Raw genomic sequence first — 13,599 nt, 5'->3', positions numbered from 1 at the left:
TCTTTGTAATACCAAGGCTCACCCAGAATTCAGCCAACACTGAACTAATTATGTTAGTTAACCCCTTCACTGCAGTGGCAATTCTGCCGCAGTGCTAGGGGGTGGGGTGGGCCGCGCGGCTCACCTGCGCTTGTGACGGAACCGCTCCGTCACGCGCCTCGGGTGAGCTGTGCTAGTGACGGAACGGTTCCATCACGAACGCGCCCGCTCAATAGAACGCGGCGCGCAGGCGCAAAATCAGCGCCGCGCAGGCGCGTAGAGCGGGCCGTGACGGAACCGTTCCATCACTAGCACAGCTCACCCGAGGCGCGTGACGGAACGGTTCCGTCATAAGCGCGGAATGGTTTAAAGTTACTCAGAGCTCTGTCCCTAATAACATTCAGACTAACATAGAACCTTGGGTTGGGCGAAGGGTGTCTGAAATTTTCTTCAACCTGAAGGTTTAGGGACTGGTTAGATAGGCCTAGGATAGGCTACTCTGTAGATTTCCGTCCAACTCTCTGCTCTGAAATTCAATTGTGTTTTTCTGGCCTCCTTACTCTTTTAAGAACAGCAGAGATATTCATTTGAGTTGTAAATTTGTATGGAAGCTTTCCTACTGGTTTGGTACATTTACTGGACTCATCTGGATTCTTGTTGATGTTAGGAGATGGGATCTGGGCTAGGCTTGAGCTATATTCTCTGATGGTCTTTGGTCAGGGCTGTGTGGCAGGATTTAACTCGTTGCTGGTGAGGCATGTTAGAGACTGGTCAATTGCTTCTTCTTGGATATGGTTTGGGCTCTCACCTGGTTTTGTGTCTAGGGTATTTTTTCCAGCCTTGAGATAGTATTATCCTGGGGTGTTGGTAGATAAGGTCTCTTTAACATGTTTTGGATCCAGACAGGAGATGTCTGAACTCTTTGCTTGATGGGTCTCATAGGACTTTCAATCAGGGTAGAGAATCAGGCAGCGCTTTAAGCAACACTTCCAACAGATGAAGTTATGGACAGGGTTGGTCTCTGGTAGGACTTTGCTAACAACCATATAGCAGAACATGGCTCGATATTGCTATGGACTTTGATTTGATCACAGTTTGGCCGTGAGTATGACCAGGCACCAGACAGTGTATAGCTTCTGGCAGAACCCTGTGTTTTATCAGAGCTTTATTTTACTTTGAGCATAGCTGCACACTAAGCTTGACCTATCTCTTACCTGACCTTGAAGAGGGGCTAAGTTCAAGGATGTTTTGGACTTGCAAAAAGTGCAAACATAGAGCCTCATTTACAATGAATTGGCGAAGGGCTACCACAACATTTTTTGCTGCGCTGTGCCAATTTGAATGTGCAGGAATGCGGCATATTTACAAGATTCTTGTCCTTTTTTGCCTGTGCCAGCATACAATCTGCTGCCTAGCGCCAACGCAGGCCCCCTTACACCTTAGTACAAGGGTGTCTGCATTGTTGGCAGGATTGCTTTTTGTGCAGGAAGGGGCGTTTTCCCCATTCTATATGTGCTGCAGAATGCAGCACACATGAAAATAGGAAAAAACGAGGAGAAATGAAAACAATTCTCATTACGCCTGCTCTGGGCGTAAGATTTTGTCACTGCCCCAACTTTACCTGATTTTGTAAATCTGGGACAGCATTAAAATGCATGGGTATTGCATGGGAACACTCATCGCAGCGTCCATGGAATGACTTCTTGATGCAGATTAAGGCAACGCAGTGCTTTGGGCTGCCTTGCCTTACTCCATATCTATGAGGCCATTCAAAATCACGCAGGGTGCCTTTGCGTTGCCTCATAGATATGATTGACAGGCCTCCAACACTTAAGCATCAAAGAAAGTGACATTCCGACAGCGCAGGCCTCTTGTGAATGAGCCCCATTGTTCATAAACAGTAAAGGACCAAAAAGTTATATTTCAATTTAAATTACTTTCTACTTCACTGATTAAGCATGAATATAAAATAAGATTTGAATGTGAGGTATATTCATTGCCTAACATACATTTTAAGCCTCTTTCCTTATTCTAACAACCATTATTTGTTTGGGGAAACTTTAAACGTGTTAGCAGGGCAATAGCCCAATAGTGATCATCCTGGGCTCACACACAGTTTTTTTAAATACATTTTTTCAAAAGTCCTTAAAATAAAAAAGTATTTTTCTTTAATAAATTCATTTGATCATAGTAATTGAGTTATGTGATCATGTTGTGAATGGGTGATTGAATGGTAATCAGCATTGACATTTTTCTTGATGTTTACTTTTATAAAGTGGGCCTTTTCCTGCTTTACCACTCAATATGCCTCTGCCTGCTTGCGAAATCAACATCTGGTTTAGACTGACAGGGGCTGTTTGTGCAGTCACTCCAAACACTCACACAAAGGGAGCTGAGGTGTACCCTGCATATCCTAATGAGGCTTCCTGAGCTAGAGTGATGAAAGGAGTTGTCACTGGCACCTGAGTAGGGCTGTGTCCGCCTTTCCCAATGCTGTCTCCACCCCCAGTAGTGTGGCTGGACCAGGGAGTACAGGACTGGTTCTAGTAAGCAAGAGAGACTTTCTTTGAAACCTTCACACTTCAAAGGATGAAAGTAGTATAAGTAGTGGGGCCCTGAAACCTGAACTTTAGAACACTTCTGGATTAAGCGAATAATGCCAAGAAAAGGAGTTGAAGACCTGGAGAGTTGCAAGGATGAATACTGCCCCTTTGCTGTGTGTTACATTGCTGGGTTGGCCTTCAGTTGCTGCTTCTTTCTGTGGGCATTGGAAAGGTCTGGACTTTTTCTTTCCAATAGTATCCTTCTTAAGAAGATTCTCCAAGGGCTTGATGTAGAGCTTGCCTCCTGTTAAGAAGTCTCAGGGAAACAAAGACTTCACTTGCAGCATCCCTGAACTCCACTACTGGGAGTTCTGTCCTGCCTTGTTGTGCCAATTCCAACTCTGGCCCCTTGGAGGTTGTGTTGGTGCTCCTGTTGCTGAAAATCCATGCATCTCCCTTCAAGCATTGTTTTTACCTCCACAAGCTGCAGTGCAGTTGAAAAACACAGGCATCATTGCGGTGCAGCAGATAATATCGTCACAGCACCTGTCAGTGGCCAAAGAAACTGCTGCAGCCCAAATCCTGAGCACAGAATCTACGAAGTCAAACACTCCTACTCTAACTCCAACAACATGCTCTTTTGTGTACCTTGAAGAATCAACACATCACCTGTTTACGGCAGCAGAAATCAACTCAGTGCCTAGATCGCCACTGAATTGACCTGTAGCACCTGGATTTTTCTCACGCATCGCACCTGCGTGCCAAATCTACATCGATGCTGGGCTTTCAGTAAGAAACCAATGCTTCACTACTCCTTGTAGTAAGAAACCGATGCATCTCTACCTCTCCAGTAAGGAACTGACGCATCACCTCTCCGCAGCAAGGAAACAATGCATCACCTTCCCTGTGAGTATGGAACTGCCGCATCACCTTCCCTGCGCCCCTTTTCGTCCTGTAACTTTGACCCTTGCATAGTTTCCTTAGGACAGAACTGTTTTTACCTTTTAAAAATCATATTTTTGTTTAGATAAAGTTACTTTATATTACTAAACTGGTTACTAAACTGGTGTGGTGTCCATCCGTAGTGATTTCACTGCGGTCCTGTATGTTATATACAAACAGTTTACACATTGCCTCTCAGAGAAGCCTGACTGCTCGAGCCAAGTCTGTATGGCCCCCTTACCTGCCTCACAACATCGCCATTCCCTGGGGGCGGACTCAGACTCGGAATCGTCCATAGTAACAGGAACCCCGCCCCCCTGTCCTCTGTCATTCCAGGAACCAATAGCACAGAGAGGAAAACCGGAAGAGACCCTAGGATACCCCGGAAGTCCAACCCTCCGGGACTTGAAAGAAGGAAGTTGTGAACGCGAGGATGGAAGAACTGCAGGCAGAGAGTCGGAGTGGCAGGAGTTCCAGAGAGCTGGAGACAGAGATCGGGGAGCGGAGACCGAAGGCAGAGAAGAAGTGTGGAGCGAGGAGTGGTGGTGTCACACGGAGGTGGCTGGGGAGCGGCTGTAGCTCAGGAGAGCTACGGCGGAGTTGGTTAGTACACGCACCCAGGGGAAATACTGTAAAGCACTAGAAAGGCAGGAGGAGAGCACGAGAACTGTATAGAGATTGTTCACTTAGTGGAGAACCTTACTGTCCATTGTATATAGTATATAGCACCTCCTGACCCTCACTACCCTTCCTGATACCCATCCTGCACCCCTCCTAAGAAGACTCGAGCACGGTTAGCACCCGGAGACGCCACTATATTCTTCTCTTACTGAATTCCCTTCCCTCTCTATCGTCCCGCATACCCGCTCCTTAACCCTCACGACTCGTTTTCTTATATCCATCACATTCCCAGGTTTCGGTGTACGGTACTCAGCTTGGACCGTCCGACAGGACTAACGATTCTTTTTCTTTTTCTCCCATACGCCCTCCACGGACCACCCGGAATCTTGGCCACAAAGAGAAGAGAAGGAGTCAAACCACCCGAACAGGAACCCCCAAAGAAGAACAGAAGCTTGGACTGGTGTGTTTCCCATTCACACTTATCTGTACAACCTCAATAAACATTCCTCACTTAATACGGCCTCCACGCCTGTTTTTCCGGCCTGCACTCCCCCCACGATCACACCAAGCTACCAAGGTTAGATTTGTAACTCCCTTATCCTGAATGGAAAGAATGGTCCCTACTTGGACAGGGTAAAGACCTGTCAACTAGATACCCCCATTTCTAACAGTGTGTGTGTGTGTGATTGCTTGCTTTGTGTGTGTGTGTGTGCATGTTTGTTTGATTTGTGCTAGTTCTTGTTCAATCACATGCTTCAGGACGTAATAGTTATTTGGCATGTATGTTCCCTAGGAGGGAGAGGCAGGGGGCAGTTAAAAGTAACACGAATAACACAACTTGCATTTACGTGTTTGCATCACACCATAGTTGACACCCAGACCATGGTAAAGGGCCTTAACGGCCCCAGTAATGTGTATGCAATCCAAAACTGCTCAGCAGGTGTCCACTTAATGGCCCTTTACATAATGTTTCACTGCCAAGATATGGATAGTGGGGCTCTGGCGCTGTTGTCAATGTCTTTAGAGGGGTACTTTTAGCCATTATTTTCAAGGGGAAGTGACCACCCATGCTTTGCATGATCGAGGGCTTTCACGGCAACTCCTAAAGGGGAATCTTGTTGGGCACACTAAAGGTGGTAAGGCTCCAATGTAAGCCACAGTCTTAATCTATCTATAGGAACTCTATGCTCATGTGCATAATTCATGGATATGGGGCATGCACACAGTCCAAGTATATCTCCCTTTTGTGATGCACCAAGTTCCAGTGGCAAACATGAGTGAGGGCTTCATATATAGGTGGCTGGACCAGGGCATCCAGCAAAAATCATCACATACCACATGCTCACATTTTCTTTTTTTGCCTTATTTAGAGTGTGAATGAAGATGATGTTCCTGATTGTGGAGCTGCAAACAGCATCTCCATTGGGTAAACTTTTATCATTAGGCCAAGTGGAACAGAATCAATGGGCCTTATTTATGAGAAGTGTTGATGCGACAAAGCAGCTATGTAACACTTCTCTGTGCGCCCTCTATGCGACACCATAGATATGCCGTATTTACAATACGGTGCATCATGCTGCAAGGAGTTACATATACACCAGTATTAGTGAGGTATCTGTTGGTGCAAAAGTGACACATTGCTGGAGTGTGTCTGAAAACAGATGCAACTCCAGCAATGTGTCCATTCACATGGGTAAGGCCCATGTAAAAGGGCCTGCATCAGCCTTATGCTTGCCATGAGGCAGGCGTAAGGTTTTTATGGAATGGCATCCTAGAAATACGTAGATATAATGTAGCACAGGGGTTTACAAAGAGGCGCATCTGCCTAGATGTGTCGCTTTGGAAATGTGGCGCAACATGGTGCATTATTTAGGCCGCCATAGCATCACAAAAATTGATGCAACCGCAGCATACATGTGAAGCAGGGCTTCATAAATAAGGCCCAATGACCCTGGCCAGCTAAAATTGGCCTCTTCAATATCATTCCTGCTGTTAAACATTCTACTTCAAACAGCCATTGACACCAAGGTGCTCCAGAGAGAATAAAACATTACATTTCCCACATGAGCTGGAGGGAGCCTGTGGGTGCTAGGTGTAATTTGTTATGAAATTCCTAGAAAGAGCATGCCGCTACAAATATCCAAAATGAAAAGAGATCCTCCATGCTGAGGAAAAAAAGAGGTGTTGGGTGCAATGCTTGGTATGCTTTATAAGACATTATGCTAGTAAGTATTCTGAGTGGAGTCTTATTCAATCATTTTTTTACATTGTGCCATGCAATACTAGAAGCACTTTAATGAAACTCAGGCTTGCTCCTGCAGTAGTAGGAACAGTCTATCCTAACCTTTCAGCCCAAGTCCACTCCGAAAGGGAGAACAAGCAACTTAGATCAGTTTTAGCCTAAGTCTGCATCATTATTGAGGTGCAACTTGATTTCAATTGCACAGTGAGCATTTGACCCATGTCTTTGCACAGCCATCACATTTAGGATGACACACTGAAGAAAACTAAAAGGTTGTGAGTGGAATGGATGTATGAATGAATGAGAGGATGAATGAATGAGTGGATGAATGGATGTAATACTTGTAGGTGCATGTTTACCCAGAGGCATCTTGGTGCTAAGCCTGGTACAGAAAGACAGCAGAAAACAATTCCTCTACCTAGGGGCCGGAACCTACAGCTACCTCTGATGGGTGGATATATCATGGGACAGAAGTTGGAGTGGGAAGGGCAATTGTGCCATGTAAAGCCCAGTAAATTATATATAGGGCTTTAAATTCAATTCTCTGGTCAGCAGGGAGCCAGTGAAGTTTATAACAGGCCATTCTCAGATAATCAAATTAACATACCACAAAGACTGATCTGACAGCCAGGATCTGAAGGTGTTTTGGCTGGTGATAATATTGCTCGGAAGTCTCAGTTAGCAGCCATTGCCCTAGTCAAGACTATCTAGATGGGAGGTACCGAACACTATAATCTTCATTTGCTGTGGAAATATGAAAATGGTCCTTCTTAAATGCCTTAGTTGCTTTTCCAAGCCTAAATCCTTGTCAGTTAAAAAACCCTGTGGAATATTCACAAGAACGTGTGATAAACATAAAAATATTTGCTTACCGCAACTTTGCATATCGCAGTCTATTGCGGGAAAATAACAGCATGTTAATGTAGCATTCTCAGCATGGCAGTACCATGTGATAGGCTCATGATAACGTGTCATATGTTCGCGTTAAAACCAACGCAACGCCGATGAAACGCGAAACAATAACGCGAATACAGTAGCGATGAGGCCAATCGCGATAAAAAAATTCAGTGACAACCAGCGACAGGCCTTCAATACCCACATGTCATGGAGGAAAATGCTCCATATAAGCAGAGTAAAAAAATGGTGAGATGACAACGTACGAGCACAACCCCACAACCGTGACGTAGAACAAATGACCATTGTCCCGCATCAGATAGGCATCTCCTCACAAACAGTCACAATGTACATTGACATGCATTCTGTATGTAAACAGCACCAATGCGGAAACGTACATGGAACACACTGTGAAGCCGCATCTCCCCTTCACATTGCATAGGGACAATCAACACCTCCTGCACACAGACGTGCCATGTCCATGATGAAAAAATTATGATAGCATGGACGAATGTAGAGGGCAGTGACTCCCCCTTACGTACATGTTGACAATGTCATGTCATGGGGCTTGAGTCACAGGGTGCATCCGCGCATCATGGCGGCACATATCTGAGCCCAAAAGAAGCCCTGTTGACATGTGTAGGCCACAAATGACAGCCAATATAGAATCATTTGAGACACATGTGAAACGCTGAAGAGAGGGATACCGTACACACAGAACTGGCAGTTTAAATACATGTCTCCCTAAACAACCCCCTGTCCAGAGGTGACACACCCACCATCCGTTAACAAATTGAAAAATTGCTAGCACTAAGTCGCACTCACACTTGTCTGAGTGATGTGCCTGTACAGACGGGTGACATGCACTTAGGAATGTGTCTTGGAAAGCATTTATTTGCACATGCTGTGTTTGTGGTCATTCATCGTACTGTCCCATGATTGCTAAGGACTGTCACAATGTGACATTAACATGAGAAGAAATTGTCAATGATGGTGTTTCTACGGCTATTCCTGCTGCTGCTACAGTGGGGTGTGGTCCACTGGCCTCATCTCCCTCATCGTCCGGTGCATCTGGCACTTATATTCATGGGGCATTGCTGCATACACATATGTTGTGCAACAAACAACATGCAACGATCATCTTGCACATGATTTCTAGGCTGTACAGAAGCCTTTAAACTGTGATTTCCAGGCACTTAAAACGTGACTTCAACATGCCAAATGTGTGTTCCACGATACCCCTGCTATGTTTGTGGGCCAAATAGTACAGCCTCTGGGTCTGTGTATTCAGTGCTCGGAGGGGTGTCATCATCCAAGTGCAGAGTGCATATCCTTGATCACCTGTGATAGTGCAGAGAGACATGAGTCAACACTTTGTACTGCATGATGGTTTGGAAGGCTCACTGGGTCATTGGTGTGTGATATGCGTGACTTAGTGATTCCTGTATGACATGTACTGCTTGTTGCTAATGAGCGGCATCAATGTGTATTACGCAGCCTCACAGCTGCTCCTCCCCCCGAGCATATTCACTAGTGTGTGCAGCACGGTTACATCACTTGCACCCCTACGGCACACCATTGTCATGTCTGTCTGCGCATGTCCACAAGCCTGACTACGACACAGGGATGATGTGCTCTGAAGGTGACTGGCCACATATGTGTAGGCATATGGTAATGATAGGGCAGACACAGATGTAGAGCACATGCCTGGCTGAACTCGCCATGCGGTTGAGGGTAGACCTTTGGAGTATGCTGCGCTAATAGCAACACACATAACAGTTGGTATGGGTGATACCTGACCCCGAGCAGGCATGTGCTCCCTCATGTACCCCTTCGGCCGAGCTCACACTCCGGGGGCATGCTACATAGCAAGATTGTCCATTGCTGGATTGGTGGCGCAGACACTACAGCAGAGACACACGTATTAGTTACTTCCTTGGCAAGGCCTAAACTTAACCATGCCCAGAGCCACATGTCGAAGTACCACACCCCTACACTGTACTTCTGTATGCCTGTTCAAACCGCTTACACTTATAGGGGGGTACAACACTGCTACATGTGCCAGGTCTACCCCACTGCCTAAGGTGACATGGTTGCGCCTGCTGTACATCACAATATAATGTGACATGCCCCTGGGCCCTCATGCATACATAATGACCACACAGAGAAACTGAGATAGTTTGTGGAACTGGCTACAGGCACGTACGCCCGGCCCCTTTTATTGCCAGGGTCACATGTCCAGTGATGCCTGTGCTCGATGGGTGTTCAGTAGTGTAAACCACGCCCCAGGGGTTGGTTGGTGCAGGCACCAACTACAATAGTGATCATTCAGAAGTTCTAAGTTCAAACACCAAGCGTCCATGACTGGAGCTGCACAGGACTAGTGGCCTCGGATGCACAGCGGCCAGCACAGGCACACTGCCATGGGACGGTGACTTGCACTGTACTGAGGTAAAGCCACGAAAGCTGAGTGGGTTCTCGTTGATGTCCAAGGAGAATGTTGCGGAGTGTGACGGGGGACAGTGGACGGTGTCCTTCCAGGGCATGATGCAGAGGGAAGATGCATGCAGAAACAGGCAAATGGAGGAGTTGAACGCTACAGACTCCTTTTTACCACCATGTCAGTATCAGCTACATGATGATGAAGACAACCCCTAGGCCATAGACTCAGATGCCAATAAAGTTTAACCTGAGAGTGTCCATGACTTCAGTGTCACAGAGGTAGTGGCGCCTGAGCTGAAAGGGTATGCACTCTGCAATGAGGCCTTTACAGGGATATAAACCCTGCCATAAATAAATCAAGGCTCAGTTCCAAATGTGGGACCTACTCGGCTGCAGTGTAGGCCAGAAGCAGTGGTCAGTAGAGGCCCACAGCCACGTGTCATTGGCTTGCGATGCACAGAGTAAGTGGCACCAGTGCAGTTGTTGGTAGTGTTCCATCACCTTCGTAACGGAGATCCTTTTCTCCTCAAGACTGAACCGCGTCTTCCTCTTACTCCTCTCCTTACGTACTGTGACATGTACTCTGCCATGAATAAATCAAAAGTCAGTTTCAAATGTGTGACCTACTTAACTGCAGTGTAAGCCAGAGGCAGAGGTCAGTGCGGGTCAACCACTGTCTAGCCAGTTCCTCCTGGAGCTCTAACACATGAAGTTGGACTGGCATGTGGAGAAGATTTGTGGCTGACGGAGGAAGTGGCACCAGAGCTGAGCTGGTGTGCATCCTGAAATGATGCCATGTCCTGCCTGGTGCGGACTGCATTGGATTGGTGTGAGGCCTGCTGGACCGCAGTGTGGGCCAAAGGCCAAAGTCAGTAAGGGACAACAGACACATGTGGTTGGAATGCTATGCACAGAGCTGGTTTCACCACATCGAAGGGAGTGTAGTTATATTAACTCTGCCATGAAATATGTGCTCTGCCATTGTGTAATCAAGACTCAGTTCCAAATGTGTGACCTACTTGTCTGCTCTGTCAGCCGGTGGAGTATGTCAATGAGAAAAGAGTAATGCGGGCCTTGGTCGCGGAGGCTGTGATGGTCTGAGGAGGCTGCCAAAGTCGCGGGCCTCGGGCTTGGAGCTTGCACCAGCATGTGGTGGGCCCTCCATGACACACACTGGTGTGGGCAGGTGAACAGTGATGCCTGGATGCGCAGGGGTGGGCAAAACTGGATTGGGGACCAGTGGGCCGGGCTACGGCAGGCGCACAGGATTGCATGCACCGCTGCTGATGGTGTCGGCCTCGTGGAGGGGTGAGAGGTGCAGCCCTGGCAGAGACATTAGCCATTCTGGAAGAGAACCACATACAGGGCTACGTGCTTTATAATCATACCCCTATGCTAGCCTGGCGTACGCAGGGCCAGCCCACTCCACACACGCTGACAAGGGGGACTACCAGCTACATTTCCTTGATCTTCCCCACTGGCTGGGGTGCCATGGTTGCCTTCACTGTCCACTACACTACCACCACCAGCAGTGTATGTCATCATGGATATGTGTGTGGTCTGCATACTGCAGTCTGTCCAGCACACCCACACCACGCTTGGCATTATGTACATTCTCATTCTTCGGTCACTTTCCTCCTTTGCACATGCCTGGATCCCACCTATCCCCAATCCTGCTGAAGTGCGGCTGAGGTGCCATGCCGTTGATAGCTTGTGTATATGGATAGCCCAGGTGGACCTTCTATCTTCTATCCCTCCAGACTTTGGTATAATTCTGTGCCGTTCTCTCCCATCCCCTGAGGATTTTTGCTTTTGGCAATGATTGAGCCGGCTCTTCTCTCAGCATGTGGTGCTAAAATGTGTGCTCTTCCCCCATCCCCTGAGCAGGAGTCTTGACAGTGGTTGTAGCTACTACCCCCTCAGCAGGTGGAACACAGCTGTGGTGTGCTCTCTCATCCCCTGAGCATGTGGTGTTGACAGTGATTGAAAATTGATCTCTTCTCAGAATGTGGTATTTGGCCGCAACATATCTTCTATACACTTTTTTATGTAACACAAACAGTACCTGAAAGATGTTCTCAGCTCAGCATGCATTATTCAGGTGTCAGGTGCTCTTCTATGCAGTGTTGGCAGTGACTGAAAGCTGGTATTATTCAGCTGTCAGGCACTCTCCCATCCCACAAGCATGTGGCATTAGCAGTAGTTGAAGCTGCTCGTCAATCAGAAGGTGCTATTCAACTTTAAGGTGCTTTAGTCCTCTGCTTCCCTTACCCCCAACCCACCCTCATGGTACATTGACCGTGACTTAAGGCCCCTGCTGTTTAGTGGGTGGTATTCGGCTATGAGTATGTTTGCTGACAGTGAGGAGTAATATTGAGTGGCTGAACGCTGCCTTCCCCTCAGCCCGGTATTCAGCGGTGAGGCACTCTCCCATCCCATAAACATGTGGCATTAGCAGTGGTTGAAGCTGCTATCCCCTCAGCATGTAGTCTACAGCTGTGAGGTAGTCTTGTCTGAGTGAGTGATGTTGAGTGTGAGGTTTTCTCCCGTCTTCTGAGCATGTAATGTTGACAGTTGTTGATCACTGCTCTACCTTAACAGGTGCTATTTAGGTGCAGGTGCTTTTGCCCTCTCCCACCCATCCCCCCAAGCGACTCCCATGCTACATTGGCCGTGGCTTAAAGCCTCCGCCGTTTGGTAGGTGGTTTTCAGGTCTAAGGTGCTCCTGCCGTGAGTAAAGTAGAAAGTGAGGTAACCTCCCTCGCTGAGTATGCAATGTGGACAGTGAGGTGTAATATTGAGTGGCTGAATGCTGCCTCCTCAACCTGGTATTAGGTTGTGAGGTGCCATTTCCTGTTGTTGATAGCGAGGCATTTTCCTGTCCCCTGAGCACGTAATTTTGACAGGTGTTTGGAACCGAATTATACTGCTCTCACTGGTCTCTCAATTAGTTTCACCCTTACGTCCTTATTTAGGTTCTTCTTCACTCCCAGTCTTACCTTAGGCTCTATGTTTTACTAGTATGTGGGCATCCTGGCTCTTCTATTTAAGCCAGAATGAAAATGTTTAAAGTTGTTGGCACTGAGTTGTCACAATATTAATGTGGCTGGCGCCGAGAATGATGCTTGACATGACCACCATCAATCAATCATGTCCTATGATGCTTGACATGAGCGCCATCAATCGATCATGTCCTGTTTATTGTAAGAAGGGCGGGAGGCAAGAGCGAGGGGAGAAACATGCAAAATTGCTCTTTTCTGATGGCACTGGCCATGAAACATACTGCAGTGCTCCGATCTACCCGGGGGTTTGGTATAGGTGGTCTCAGTAGGCGTTGGCAGCACCGGAAAATAAGCTACTTCATCCTACCACTGGTTAGAAGAAACTGACTGTGGCGCTAGTGTGCAGAAACAAACAACACAGAAACAAACAACACAAGTCGCCACCGGATCACCATGGAGCTGTGTCTGATGCATTGGCCCTTTGTTTATTTTAGTGGTAGCATTCAAGGGAGATAATGCCACATCAGATTGCAAATACTAGTTTCTAGTTCAGGGGGCTGAACGCAGATGGGGTAAGAACAAAAACAAGCATTTGCATTTATGCGAGTTTAAGCTATTGGGATTGTAAATGAGAATGCCTTTTATTTATGTTTTATAAACCAACATATAAATAAAAGGCATTGTCATTTACAATGCCAGTAGCTCAAACTTGCATAAATGCGAGACCCATTGCATTGCAAATGCTTGTTTATGTTGGTTGTTTGTGGGCGGGTTTTATGGTTTAATGGGCCAGTTTTTACTTTTGAATTCCCTGATGTAACCACAAGCGTTGCCTGCAGCAAGTCCAAATGCAAGCAGTCTCCCATATTTTGCAAAATACTTAGACATTACAAGTTCAAAACTGCTCTGATTTGTAAATGTGGGCTACTTTTCT

At 46.9% G+C, this 13,599-nt stretch overlaps 1 protein-coding gene across 1 annotated transcript in view; it reads right to left on the bottom strand.

Annotated features, from left to right (window-relative positions):
- Positions 1-13,599, bottom strand: part of PCDH15 (protocadherin related 15) — a 2,701,201-nt gene that overhangs the window by 1,966,841 nt on the left and 720,761 nt on the right. The window lies entirely within an intron of this gene.

This window comes from Lissotriton vulgaris, chromosome 5 (assembly GCF_964263255.1).
Source record: "Lissotriton vulgaris chromosome 5, aLisVul1.2, whole genome shotgun sequence".
Taxonomy (NCBI): Eukaryota; Metazoa; Chordata; class Amphibia; order Caudata; family Salamandridae; genus Lissotriton; species Lissotriton vulgaris.
This window is presented reverse-complemented; position numbering and strand designations above follow the sequence as displayed.